Below are 15,559 nucleotides of genomic sequence, written 5' to 3'. Positions count from 1 at the left end.
GGATTTTGCCTTTTCATACTGTTCATAGACAGATGGGCACAATAAAGGACAGAAACAGCAAGGACCTAACAGAAGCAGAAGAGTTTAAGAAAAGGTGGCAAGAATACACAGAAGAACTATACTAAAAAAGATCTTAATGACCCAGATAATCACGATGGTGTGATCATTCACCTAGAGCCAGACATCCTGGAATGTTAAGTCAAGAGGGCCTTACGAAGCATCACTATGAACAAAGCTAGTGGAGGTGACAGCATTCCAGCTGAGCTATTTCTAATCCTAAAAGACGATGCTGCTAAAGTGCCACACTTAACATGCCAGCAAATTTAGAAAACGCAGCAGTGGCCACAGGACTGGAAAAGGTCAGTCTTCATTCCAATCCCAAAGAATGTTCAAACTATCAGACAACTCCACTCATTTCACATCCTAGTAAGGTTATGCTCAAAATCCTTCAAGCTAGGCTTCAGCAGAATGTGAACCAAGAACTTCCAGATGTACAGGCTGGATTTAGAAAAAGCAGAGGAACCAAAGATCAAGTTGTCAACATCAGGTGGATCATACAGAAAGCAAGAGAGCTCCAGAAAAACATCTATTTCTGCTTCATTGACTACACTAAAGCCCTTGACTGTGGATCACATCAAAGCGTGGAAAATTCTTAAAGAGATAGGAATACTCAGTTCAGTTCAGCCACTCAGTTCTGTCCAACTCTTTGCGACCCCATGGACTGTAGCACACCAGGCCTCTCTTCCATCACCAACACCCTGAGTTTACTCAAACTCATGTCCATTGAGTCAGTGATGCCATCCAACCATCTCATCCTCTGTCGTCCCCTTCTCCTCCTGCCTTCAATCTTTCCCAACATCAGGGTCTTTTCAAATGAGTCAGCTCTTTGCCTCAGGTGTGTGTGTGAAGTCGCTCAGTCGTGTCTGACTCTCTGCGATCCCGTGGACTGTAGCCCGCCAGGCTCCTCTGTCCATGGAATTCTCCAGGCAAGAATACTGGAGTGGGTTGCCATTTCCTTTTCCAGGGGATCTTCCCAACCCAGATATCAAACCTAGGTCTCCTACATTGCAGGCAGACGCTTTATCCTCTGAGCCACCAGGGAAGCCACCTGGTAGCCAAAGTATTAGAGTTTCAGCTTCAACATCAGTCCTTCCAATGTATATTCAGGACTGATTTCCTTTCCTTGCAGTCCAAGGGACTCTCAAGACTCTTCTCCAACACCACAGTTCAAAAGCATCAATTCTTTGGCACTCAGCTTTCTTTATACTCCAACTTTCAAATCCATACATGACTACTGGAAAAACATAGTCTTGACTAGATGGACCTTTGTTGGCAAAGTAATGTCTCTGCTTTTAAATACGCTGTCTAGGCTGGTCATAACTTTTCTTCCAAGGAGTAAGCGTCTTTTAATTTCATGACTGCAATCACCATCTGCAGTGATTTTGGAGCCCCCCCAAAATAAAGTCTGTCACTGTTTCCACTGTTAGGAATACTAGACCACCTTATTTGTCTCCTGAGAATACTGCATGCAGGACAAGGAGCAACAGTTAGAACTGGACACAGAACAACAGACTGATTCAAAATTGGGAAAGGAAGTATGTCAAAGCTGTATACTGTCACCCTGCTTATTTAACTCATATGCAGAGTACATCATGCAAAAGACCAGGCTGGATGAATCATAAGCTGGAATTAAGACTGCCAGAAGAAGTATCAACCACCTCAGATATGCAGATGATACTACCCTAATGGCAGAAAGCAAAGAAGAACTAAAGAACTTCTTGATGAAGGTGAAAGAGGAGAGTGAAAAAGCTGACTTAAAACTCAACATTCAAAAAACTATGATCATGGCCATCTAGTCCCAACACTTTGTGGCAAATAGATGGAGAAGAAGTGTTAATTAACAGTGACAGATTTCATTTTCTTGGGCTCCAAAGTCACTGTGGACAGTGACTGCAGCCACAAAATTCAAAGATGCTTGGTCCTTGGAGGAAAAGCTATGACAAACCTAGACAGTATATTAAAAAGCAGAGACATCATTTTATCGACAAAAGTCCATATAGTCAAAGTTATGGTTTTTCTAGTAGTCGTGTACAGATATGAGAGTTGGACCATAAAGAAGGCTGAGCACCAAAGAATTGATGCTTTCGAACTTTGATGCTGGAAATGACTCTGGACTGCAAGGAGATCAAACTAGTCAATCCTGAAGGAAATTAACCCTGAATATTCATTGGAAGGACTGATGTTGAAGTGCCAATACTCTGGGCCCCCTGATGCGAAGAGCTGTCTCATTGGAAAAGACCCTGATGCCAGGAAAGACTGAGGGCAGGAGAAGGCGGCGGGGAGACAGAGGTTGAGATGGTTGGATGGCATCACCGACTCAGTGGACATGAGTTTGAGCAAACTCTGGGAGATAGTGAAGGACAGGGAAGCCTGGCGTGCTGCAGTTCATGGGGTCGCAAAGAGCTGGACGAGCCTTAGTGACCGAACAATGACAACAGCAACACGGATGGACCTAGCAATTGTTATACTAAGTGAAGTCTTTAGAGAAAGACAAATACCATCACTTCTATGTGGGATCTAAACTATGACACAAATGAACCTATTTAGAGAACAGAACCAGACTCACAGATAGAAAACAAGCTTATGGTCACCAAAGGAGAAAGGGTAGGAAGGGATAAATTAGGAGTTTGGGATCTGCAGGTACAAATCACTACATACAAAATAAACAACAAGGTCCGACTTATGGCACAGGGGGAACTACATTCAGTATCCTGAATAATCTATAATGGAAAAGAATATGATGGATTTTGCTGTACCAGAAACTAACACAACATTGTAAATTAAGAGTACTTCAATTAAAAAAAATAAAGTTTTCCATATCTATCTTCAAAAGAAGTCTGGATTTGTTATCTCCTTTGTAAACAGGAGGAAAAAAACTTACTTTTCATTTTAAGCAAAGGCATTATGAATTCTTACTAAAAAAAATTACATGTAAAATGTTACATATATACAGAAACCAAAGAATTATGGTCTGGCCCTAGCAGGCATTTTAGAGTTGAATTTTTACTACCAACAGCTGCTGCTTATTAAATCGAAAGGTTGGGGCTTTTGGTTTTAGATAGCAAGCTAAACCTTAACCACATTTTCCTTCCTTCCCAACATCCCACTTTAAATGGCAGAATTCCAGCCAAAAGAAAAAAGAAACAGGACTGGAAATGTCAAGAAAGTACCAAGAGATAAGAAATTCTGAGGAATCTTGAGAAACAGCAGTTGGGATTATACTGACAAATCACAGCCAAGGAAAAGAGAGCCCAACTCACTAGCAATATAAGATGGAAAATTTCTGAGTAAATCATCAAATACAAAAAGCAGGAGTGGACCATAAAAAAGACTTCTGTGGCGAGCTTATAATAAGGACACAGGGGCCTGAGTAAGAATGAGAGCAGAGCTTAAAGTGACTCCAAATCTTCACCACAGACGTTAGGTGAAGACAGGAAACAAGGCAGCTGTGCTTTGATAACCATGTATATGTCCTAACCTGCCTTCCTATCCTCAGTTTATGCATCCTATAAGAAAGCCTGCATGCATATAAGCTTGCATCCCGTAAGAAAGGTTGCAAAACTGTCAGTCAGAGTCTGGTTAAAGTGAGAAGTCTATTGAAAAAAAAAGAGACATACAATGCACAGGAAACCACTGTCAACTACCTTCTTTAACTGATATGACCTTTATTCATAAATTTTAATGTTTAGACAAGAATCACATGATAATATGAGAAAAAAAAATCAGCAATGTAAAGAGAGGGACCTAGATGAACAAACAGAACAAGAAGAAAAGATAAATCGCAGAAAGGAACAGAACTCTAAAGAAAAAGCACAAACTCATTATCGTTGTAGAAAGTAAATATTACATGTGTAACACAAAAATAAACTTCCACAAAAAAGAGGCACAGTGTATGAAAAGACATTAAAAAGTAAAACTATAACAGAAAATCAAATAATAGAATGAAAACAAAATGTGTTTAGTAAAAACAAAGTCATTTCAGATATAACTGACAAATTATCAGAATATATAGCATAAAGATATAGAAATTATGATTAAGATATAGAAAAATGTTAAGAGACACAGAGGATAAAGCCATGGAAGTAAAAAATCTGTCTGAAAAGTACACCAGAAAGAGAAATGAAATAATGTAGAAAAAAGAAATAAAACTTTACTGAACAAAAGAAATAAGTGGGTGTTGTTTGAAAGAGCCTGGGGTGCTAAGCACACACATACACACATATATACACACATCTCCTAGTGAAATTTCAAAAATTCAGGGATTAAAAGAAAATTCTAAAAGCTTCCAGAGAGAAAAAGCAGGTTATTATATACAGAGGAATAAGTATCAAACTAACACTAGACCTTTTATCAGTAATAAAGAATGCTAGAATACAACTAAGCAATTAACTTAAAAAATTTCTTGGAATTTAAAAAGATATGGAACTAAAAATTCTATTTCCTGTTAAATTAGCAATCCCAATAGTGAGGGAAAAATAAAGGAATTTTTGGATCAGCAAATATATTAAAGTTTATACTGATGACTGCATCTGAAAAAATTCAAAATGAATCCAACATAAAGAATGACATGGGATAGAACAAACAGTGGCAGTGATTTATGACACAGGAAAAGAAAAGGAAGCTTGAAAGGAAATAAAGGCCCATTAGGTCTTAAGCACTGTGTATAAGACCTTTTGGAATGAAAAAGTTTTAATAATGTAGAACATTTTCTCCTCTGTAAGTCCAATCACAACACCTGAATTTATATAGTGCCCCTTCCCCCTCCGTCATATTTTCATGCTTAGAATTTTGATCCTGTTTTCCTTCAGTCAGTAATAAATTTCCTCAAGATAATTTGATTACCACCTCTCACCTCTAGATTTCTCATGTGTCTTGCTTTCAAATGGATTTTCAATACGGGTCTTCATTTGGTAAACTTCAAGGCAAAAATATCTGATAATATTTTATTTTATCATCATGTGAAAGTTAGGGGGATATAAACTGCTTGGTTCATAGACATATTCCTTGAATATTTTTAAAGTTTACTATTTTCTTCCATTCACTTTACTGCTGAACTGATACCTAGCTATCTATCTTGTTCCCTACGGATCACCAACTCTTTCTCTGAAATCTTTCAGAATTTCCTTTAAATCTTTAACATTCCTAATTTTACTTTAATAAATATGTCTTACGTACGTGTTCTCCCTTATTTTTCCCATTTAGCATACTATAAACTCTTTCAACAACCTGAAGCCTTTTATCTTTTCTGAGTTCTAGAAAACTTATCTCTTCAATTTTATTTCTTCAATTATTTCATCTTCTTAAAATTTCATTTTTGTCTTCTCCTGAAATTGCTGTTAAGATGTTGGTACTTGCACAGTTCTCTATATCTTTTCCTTTTCCCATATATATGAGTGTCTGCTTTCAAAGTCTTTTCTCATTTAGGTTATTACTATTTACTGAGAATTCTCTGTGCTAATTAGTAGGTCTGTTGGTTATCTATTTTAAATGTAAAATAGTGCGCATTTGTCAATCCCAAACTTCTAATCTATCCCTCCCCATGACACTGGCCCTCTGATAACCAAAAATTGGTTCTCTAAGTCTGTGAGTCTGTTTCTGTTTCATAAATAAGTGCAATTTGTATCATTTTTTTAAGATTCTGCATATGCATGACATCATGTATCTTTCACTGACTTACTTTATTCAGTATGATAATCTCTGGGTCCACCCATGTTGCTGTAAATGGCATTACTTCATTCTTTTTAATGGCTGAGTAATATTCCATTGTATATATATGCACCAGTCTTCTTTATCCATTCATCTGCAGATGGATCTTTAGGTTGCTTCTATGTCTTGGCTATTGTAAACAGTGCTGCAATGAACACTGGGTACTGCTCTTTCTATTTTCCATCTCTTCATCTTTCTTTCTTTCCTATTTCTTCCTGGAAGAGTAGTCATTCTAATCTTTAAACTAATAAATTCATTCATTTTCATTCTATTTATAATATTTGTTGCATTCTTCATTTCAAATATATTTTTCATACCTAATATTTCCATTTGGTTCTATTTTTATGATCTTATTTCATTTTACTAATATGTGTTCCCTCTTATCTTTATACTGATCACAGTTGTTTTAAATTCATGGTTCATCTATTATAATAATCCTGCTTTAGATCATGTATGTTGTTACCTTACTAATTTCTTTAGGGACAGCTGCAATCCTCAAATGTTTAGCTTTATTGGTCTGTGAGATAATGTTTCTCGGGTATGAGCAATTCTATCAAGCTATGTACTACGGGTCACCAGAGGCCAGGCCTTAACTACCATCAGCACCAATGAGTTTAAAAAAACTGGAGGGAAAGAGTCATCAGGTAGATACTGAAGCATAGAAACTGAGAATCAATACATCACTTTCTTTTACTACCACACCTCTACGCAAGTATTTCCTAGGTTGAAACCCTTTGGAGGAAGTAGAAGGTAGTCTCCCTGGACTTGAAGGTAGAGAGAGGAAGAAATGGATTAATGAGAGTAGATGGTCAGTCCACATCTGTTTTTCTCAGTACTTCACTGCACTATAGTGTCTGCACTGCCATAATGCTGTTCTCTGGATTCTGGCACTAGTGGTATGGGCTACTACTGCCAGTTTCCATAGTGAAGGAATAAGAATTAACTCAAGGTAATTTTAGTGGAGAGACTGCCTGTGTCTCAGAGTTCATGGAGGCCAGGTGCCTCTCATTTTATTTTTTCAAGACTGATTTTGGGGAAGGGAAACAGCAGCTTATGTTAGTTAGCTATGTTGACAGAAATACTTTTCATTTCATAGCATTCTATATTATTTGAATTATTTTATTAATTATGCATATCACATCATTTCTGTAATAATTTTATAAAAATAAAAACTTGTCTAACAAAAATGGCATTATCAAAAACTAAAAAGACCTAAAGGTCAAAACTAAGAAGTTTTCTGTACATTTCATAATGATTAATTCTGTATTAATTCTCTTTCCAAGAAGAAAACAAGCCTGTCTTGGAAAGATTTAACAGTTGCTAATGGTAAGAGAAACCCAAGTAAGATGGTAGGTGTTGTGAGAGGGCATCAGAGGGAAGACACACTGAAACCATAATCACAGAAAACTAGTCAATCTGATCACATGGACACAGCCTTGTCTAACTCAATGAAACTAAGCCATGCTGTGTGGGGCCACCCAAGACGGGCGGGTCATGGTGGAGAGGTCTGACAGAATGTGGTCCACTGGAGAAGGGAATGGCAAACCACTTCAGTATTCTTGCCTTGAGAACCCAATGAACAGTATAAAAAGGCAAATGTCAGGTCCATGAATCAAGGCAAATTGGAAGTGGTCAAACAGGAGATGGCAAGAGTGAACGTTGACATTCTAGGAATTGGCAAACTAAAATGGACTGGAATGGGTGAATTTAACTCAGATGACCGTTGTATCTACTACTGTGGGCAGGAACCCCTTAGAAGAAATGGAGGAGCCATCATGGTCAACAAAAGAGTCCAAAATGCAGTACCTGGATGCAATCTCAAAAACGACAGAATGATCTCTGTTTCCAAGGCACACCATTCACTACCACAGTAATCCAAGCCTATGCCCCAACCAGTAACGCTGAAGAAGCTGAAGTTGAACAGTTCTATGAAGACCTACAAGACCTTTTAGAACTAACACCCCAAAAAGATGTCATTTTCATTATAGGGGACTGGAATGCAAAAGGAGGAAGTCAAGAAACACTTGGGGTAACAGGCAAATTGGCCTTGGAATACGGAATGAAGCAGGGCAAAGAAGAATAGAGTTTTGCCAAGAGAACACACTGGTCATAGCAACACCCTCTTCCAACAACACAAGAGAAGACTCTACACATGGACATCACCAGACGGTCAACACTAAAATCAGATTGATTGTATTCTTTGCAGCCAAAGATGGAGAAGCTCTATACAGTCAGCAAAAACAAGACCGGGAGCTGACTGTGGCTTAGATCATGAACACTTTATTGCCAAATTCAGACTTAAATAGAAGAAAGTAGGGAAAACCACTAGATCATTCAGGTATGACCTAAATCAAATCCCTTATGATTACACAGTGGAAGTGAGAAATAGCTTTAAGGGACTAGATCTGATAGATAAGAGTGCCTGATGAACTATGGATGGAGGTTTGCGACACTGTATAAGAGACAGGGATCAAGACCATCCCCATGGAAAAGAAATGCAAAAAAGCAAAATAGCTGTCTAGGGAGGCCTTACAAATAGCTGTGAAAAGAAGAGAAATGAAAAGCAAAGGAGAAAAGGAAAGATATAAGCATCTGAATGCAGAGTTTCAAAGAATAGCAAGGAGAGATAAGAAAGCCTTCCTCAGCCATCAATGCAAAAAAATAAAGGAAAACAACAGAATGGGAAAGACTAGAGATCTCTTCGAGAAAATCAGAGATACCAAGGGAACATTTCATGCAAAGATGGGCTCGATAAAGGACAGAAATGGTATGGACCTAACAGAAGTAGAAGATATTAAGAAGAGGTAGCAAGAATACACAGAACTGTATAAAAAAGAGCTTCACGACCCAGATAATCAAGATGGTGTGATCACTCACCTAGAGCCAGACATCCCGGAATGTGAAGTCAAGTGGGCCTTAGAAAGCATCACTACCAACAAAGCTAGTGAAGGTGATGGAATTCCAGTTGAGCTATTTCAAATCCTGAAAGATGATGCTGTGAAAGTGCTGCACTCAATATGCCAGCAAATTTGGAAAACTCAGCAGTGGCCATAGGACTGGAAAAGGTCAGTTTTCATTCCAATCCCAAAGAAAGGCAATGCCAAAGAATGCTCAAACCACCACACAGTTGCACTCATCTCACACGCTACTCAAAGTAATGTTTAAATTCTCCAAGCCAGGCTTCAGCAACACGTGAACCGTGAACTTCCAGATGTTCAAGCTGGTTTTAGAAAAGGCAGAGGAACCAGAGATCAAATTGCCAACATCCGCTGGATCATGGAAAAAGTAAGAGAATGCCAGAAAATAATGTATTTCTGCTTTATTGACTACGCCAAAGCCTTTGACTGTGTGGATCACAATAAACGGTGGAAAATTCTGAAAGACATGGGAATACCAGACCACTTGACCTGCCTTGAGACACATGTATGCAGGTCAGGAAGCAGCAGTTAGAACTGGACATGGAACAACAGACTGGTTCCAAATGGGAAAAGGAGTACATCAAGGCTGTATATTGTCACCCTGCTTATTTAACTTCTGTGCACAGTACATCATGAGAAACGCTGGGCTGGAAGAACCACAAGCTGGAATCAAGACTGCCGGGAGAAATATCAATAACCTCAGCTATGCAGATGACACCACCCTTATGGCAGAAAGTGAAGAGGAACTAAAGAGCCTCTTGATGAATGTGAAAGAGGAGAGTGAACAGTTGGCTTAAAGCTCAACATTCAGAAAACAAAGATCATGGCATCTGGTCCCATCACTTCATGGGAAATAGATGGGGAAAAAATGGAAACAGTGTCAGACTATTTTTTTGGGCTCCAAAATCCCTGCAGATGGTGATTGAAGCCATGAAATTAAAAGACGCTTACTCCTTGGAAGGAAAGTTATGACCAATCTAGATAGCATATTCAAAAGCAGAGACATTACTTTGCCAACAAAGGTCCATCTAGTCAAGGCTATGGTTTTTCCAGTAGTCACGTATGTATGTGAGAGTTGGACTTTGAAGAAAGCTGAGTGCTGAAGAATTGATGATTTTGAACTGTGGTGTTGGAGAAGACTCTTGAGAGTCCCTTGGACTGCAAGGAGATCCAATCAGTCCATCCTAAAGATCAGTCCTGGGTGTTCTTTGGAAGGACTGATGCTAAAGCTGAAACTCCAATACTTTGGCCACCTCATGCGAAGTGTTGACTCATTGGAAAAGACTCTGATGCTTAGAGGGACTGGGGGCTGAGGGAAAGGGGACGACAGAGGATGAGATGGCTGGATGGCATCACTGACTCGATGGACATGAGTGTGAGTGAACTCGGAGTTGGTGATGGACAGGGAGGCCTGACATGCTGCGGTTCATGGGGTCGCAAAGAGTCAGACACGACTGAGCGACTGAACTGAAATGAATGGGTAGTATCCACGGGAGGGGCAAAGGACAGAAGATCTGCTACATACAGTATTTTAAAGCATTTCATTTTCAACTGCTAAAAAGTGACTGAATGCCAGGAACTTTAACCATTCTTGAAAAATGGACTCAGAAAGAAAAATTAATCAAACAGATCAGCCAACAAGATCATATGCTAGTCAGGAACACATTTTGGAAGGACACTTGTCTGCGAAAACCGAGAGTAAGAATTGTACAACATACAACTATTATTGCCAACCTGTTATTTTTATAGTTTTTCCAAGAAATTACAATGATAATCATTCAACTCTACTATTTTTTCCATTAGCATCTTTAAAACTTGAAATAGAACAGATAAAAGGGAAATCAAGTAAAATATTTTATCTGACAGCTGACTCACATTTTTTTTTCCTTTGATTTACCTAATAGGAGATTACCAGAATTTGTAATACAAGGAAACCTTATAGGGAGAACAAAAACATAAAGTTATTTCAATTTCTGAGGAAGATACTTTTTTGCATTCATCAACTAATCTGAACTCTGTTTTTGCTTCACGATCCAATGCACCTACATTTTCATTATTATTACCTTAAGACAGGAAAAAAATAATTTTCAGAATTGCCACAGAAATATGAGCTTCCCTTGTGGCTCAGACAGTTAAAGAATCTGGCTGTAATGCGGGAGACCCGAGTTCAATCCCTGGATTGGGAAGATCCCCTGGAGAAGGGAATGGCTACCCACTCCAGTATTCTTGCCTGGAGAATTCCATGGACAGAGGAGCCTGGCATGGTTCCAAAGAGGCGGACACAACTGAGCGACTTTCACAGAAATAAGAATTTTAACAAAAACAGATTTCCACAAATTCTCTGTTAGAATATTTTCAGCTTCAAGTAACAGGAAATCTGAATAATTATACATTGGTTCATAAAATAAATTTTTGCAAGTAGATAGTTCCAGAATGGTTTCAGCAATTCAACCAAATAATAATGCTAGGTTATCATTCTTAGAATTCTCTTGGCTTTCCATTCAAGTTGCCAGTACCAGCTCTAAGCATCACATTATTTTATAGAGTATTCAAACCAGAGAGGGAAAGGACTCTTTCAGCATTTGTTTTCTTCTGGAAAATAGTGTATGCCAATGTCCTCCTGGAGCCTTCCTTGTGCTCACTGGCCAGAACTGTATCACGTGGAAGGCAGGGAAAATGAAATAATCTGGCAAAGGATAAAAATGACTATTTCAGAATAATCACTATTCAACTCCTCGGGTTGGACAACTTGTCAGTAAACAAAATTATGGTTTGGTTAACAAGAGCTAATGATTATAGGGTAGTAACTGACAGTGTCTGCCACATTCTTTTCTTCTAAATCTGGGACATTCAAAGTGTTGAATGAGATCCTACTCAGTTTCAGTAGTAGCTCCAGTTTAAAATTTCTACTATTTACTTTCATTGAAATTTATTGTGTTAGTTTTAGGCGTACAGCATAGTGACTCTTTTTTTTTGCAGATTTATTCCCTTATGTGCTGTGTCCTCAGTCATGTTCAACTCTTTCTGAGCCCATGGACAATAGCCTACCAGGCTATCCTGTCCATGGGATTTTTCAGGCACAAATACTGGAGTGGCTCACCATTTCCTTCTCCAGGTAGTCCATTATGGGTTATTATAACATATTGGGTACAATTCCTTGTGTTATACAGTAAATCCCTGTTGCTTATGTGTTTATAAACAGTAGTTTGTATCTGTTAATCCCTTATTCTTAATTTGTCCCTCCTTCCTCCTCTCTTTAGGTAGCCACAAGTTCATTTTCTATATATATTCATTTATATTATTTTTTTAGGTTCCACATACAAGTGATATTATATACTATTTGTCTTCCTCTGACAAGTCACTAATCATTATATTCTCTAAGTCCAACCATGTTGCTGCAAATGGCAGTATTTCATTCTTATTTTATGGCTGAGAGGAGCCTGGTAAGCTACATACAGTCCATGCGGAAGCAAAGAGTCGGATACGACTGAGCAACTAACCCACAAAAATATTTATACACACACACAGACACAGTGAGCCATCTTCTTAGGTCAACTGTCTGTTGACGGGCACTTGGGTTACAATCATGTCTTGGCTATTATAAATACTGTTGCTATTAACATTGGGGTTCATGTATCTTTGCAAATTAAAGCTTTTACTTTTTCCAAATATACACCCAGGAGTAGAACAGCTGGGTCACATAACAGTCCTATCTTTAGCTTTTAAAGTAACCTCCATATTGTTTTACATAGTGGGTGCACTGATTTACATTTCCACCAACAAAGTACAAGGATTCCCTTTCCTCCACATCCCCTCCGACATTTGCTATTTGTAGACATACTGACGATAGCTATTCTGACAGGTGTGAGGCAATACCACACTGTGGTTTTGATTTGCATTTCTCTAATAATTAGCGAGGCTGTGAATCTTTTTGGGCTTCCCTGGTGGCTCAGACGGTAAAAAATCAGGAGACTTGGGTTTGATCCCTGGGTTGGGAACATCCCCAGAAGACGAAAATGGCTACTCATGTCAGTATTCTTGCTTGCAGAATTCCACGGACAGAGGAGCCTGGCAGGCTACAGTCATGGGGTCACAGAGTCGGACACAACTGACTGCCAGTTAGCCATGAGAATGTCTTCTTTGGAAAAATTTCTATTCAGGTCTTCTGCCCACTTTTTGATTGGGTTGTTTTTCGACACTGAGTTGTATGAGCTGTTTGCATATTCTGGATATTAATTTCTTGTTAGCTGCATCACTTGCAAATCTGTTCTCTCATTCTGTAGATCTTTTCATTTTGTTGACCATTTCCTTTGTTATGCAAAACCTTTTAAAATGTCATTCAGTTCAGTTGCTCAGTCATGTCAGACTCTTTCCAACCCCATGAATCGCAGCACACCAGGCCTCCCTGTCCATCACCAACTCCCAGAGTTCACCCAAACTAATGCCCATCGAGTCGGTGATGCCATGCAGCCATCTCATCCTCTGTCATCCCCTTCTCCTCCTGCTCTCAATCCCTCCCAGAAGCATCAGGGTCTTTTCCAATGTGTCAACTCTTCGCATGAGGTGGCCAAAGTATTGGTGGCCAAAGTATTGGAGTTTCAGCTTTAGCATCAGTCCTTCCAATGAACACCCATTAGGCCCCATTTACTTTTATTTCTTCTGCCTTGAGAGTAATCTAAGAAAATATTGTTAAGATGTATGTCAGTGTTGCACCTATGTCTTCTAGGAGTTTTATGGTGTCATCATACATTTAGGTCTTTAAACCATTTTGAGTTTATTTCTGTATACGGATGAACTTGAGTTTATTTTTGGACAAGGGAATGTTTTAATTTCATTGTTTTACACATAGCTGTCCAGTTTTCCCAATACCACTTGTTGAAAAGACTGTCTTTTCTCCACTGTATATTCTTGCCTCCTTTGTTGTAGATTAACTGATCATAAGTATGTGGGTTTATTTCTGGGTTTATTTCTGGGCTTCCTTTTCTGTTCTGTTGATCTGTTCTGTGTGAATACCATGCTGTTTTGATTACTGCACTTTGTAGTATGTCTGAAGTCTGGAAGGGTTATACTTCCAGCTTTGTCCTTCTTAGGATTACTTTGGCAATTCTGGGTCTTCTGCAGTTCCACATAAATTTTTGGATTTTATTAGAACTATTATTTTACCTGAATCTGGGTTTCTACCACTCATTATTTGCTTTCTGTAAAATTCCAACTAGCTTTTGACACCCAACAATGTAGTATTTATTAATCTATCTCAGTTGCATGAAGTTACAAAGAATTCATCTCATTGAATAGATCAAACATAACTGGTTAGCTACTGGTGGATAAGGTTGTTTCTGGATTTCTTAACTCTTGCAAACAATGTCACATTAAGTATCTCTGTATAACTTACTTTTATGCATCTTGTACATGTGTGAGCAGGGTAAATTCTGGAAAAAAATGCTTGGTCAAAGAGTATATGTATTTTATATTTTATTAGATAACATTCAGTGAGTGATCCTTTAATTTACATTTTAAAAATTATGAATGGAGCTGAGCATTATACAAAAGTAAATCTGTCAGCTACTTGAATTTTTTTCTTTGAACTATCTAGTTCTATCATTTGTCACTGTTCTACTAGAAAAGTATTCCTTTTTTTTATTGATTTGTAAGTCGTTTGTTTAAAAAAGTAGGACATTAACCTTTGTCTCAGTTCCCAGTTTGTCATTTATCATTTGACATTTAAATATTTTTATAATAATATTTAATTTGCAAAAAAAATCAAACTAAGTTTCTTTTTTTTTTTTTTTTTACAGCTTCTGGGTTTTCCATCATGGTTGGAAAGGCTTCTCCATCCTAAATTATTAAAAGCAATTAGACTTATATTTTTATTTGTTAAATATAAAACTTAAGTCTACTGAGAATTTTTTTTGTGATATATAGACATCAATTAGAGTCAGGATTTTGCGTTTTGCTTGTCAGGTCTTAAGCGACATCTCAGTGCCATTTATTGCATAATCTATTTTCCTTCTCTGACTGGCAATGCCACTTTACCATATACTAAATTCTCATATGTAATTAGGTATACTTTATAGTGTCTGCTGCATTCCATTCCATTAATCTGCACAAAATTGTAGCTTTCTAAATACTTGCTAATATTATATTATCTTTCATTTTCAAAACTGTCTTTAGTGTTCTTGAATGTTTGTTTTTACAGGTGAACTTTAATGACCTAAATCTTTATTTTTTCACTTTTGGCTGCACTGGTTCTTTGTTGTTTTATGCAGCCTTTCTCTAGTTATGGCAAGGGGTGGCTATGCTTCCTTGTGGTGCACAGGTTTCTCATGGCAGTCGCTTCTCTTGCTGTGGAGCACAGGCTCTAGGTGCACGGGCTTCAGCAGTTGTAGCACACAGGCTCAGTTGTGGCTTGCAGGCCCTAGAGCGTGGGCTCAATAGTTATGGCACATGGGCTTAGTTGCTCTCAGCATGTGGAATCTTTCCAGACCAAAGATTGAGCCCATGTCCCCTACACTGGCAGGCTGATTCTTATCCATTGCTCCATCAGGAAAGTCCCATATGACCTAAATTTTATATTGAAAACATGAAATATCTTTATAAGCTTATAATGAGCAAAAACACCCCTGCAAGAGTGAAAGGGGGAAGTTATGGAAAGTTATTACCACCGGTAATGTTGAGAAGAAAAATGGCAGAATAATGGCACACCTAATACAAAAGATGCTAAACAGAAACCAATGAGGTCTAGTTACATTAAAAATAGGCACTCCCATCCCCTAGCTCAGTAACTAATCTGTGTAAATGACAGCAAAACATTAGCTTCAGAGTCTTCTCTATACTGCTGAACTGGCCTTATTTAGTTAACTGTTATGAGTAAAAGG

The 15,559-nt window shown here is 38.2% G+C and overlaps 1 protein-coding gene across 7 annotated transcripts in view; it reads right to left on the bottom strand.

The window, feature by feature from the left end:
* Nucleotides 1-15,559, bottom strand: part of MKLN1 (muskelin 1) — a 391,857-nt gene that overhangs the window by 40,085 nt on the left and 336,213 nt on the right.

Source organism: Bos taurus, chromosome 4 (assembly GCF_002263795.3).
Source record: "Bos taurus isolate L1 Dominette 01449 registration number 42190680 breed Hereford chromosome 4, ARS-UCD2.0, whole genome shotgun sequence".
Lineage (NCBI taxonomy): Eukaryota > Metazoa > Chordata > Mammalia > Artiodactyla > Bovidae > Bos > Bos taurus.
The sequence above is the reverse complement of the archived record's forward strand: the minus strand, read 5'-3'. Positions and strand labels throughout refer to the sequence as shown.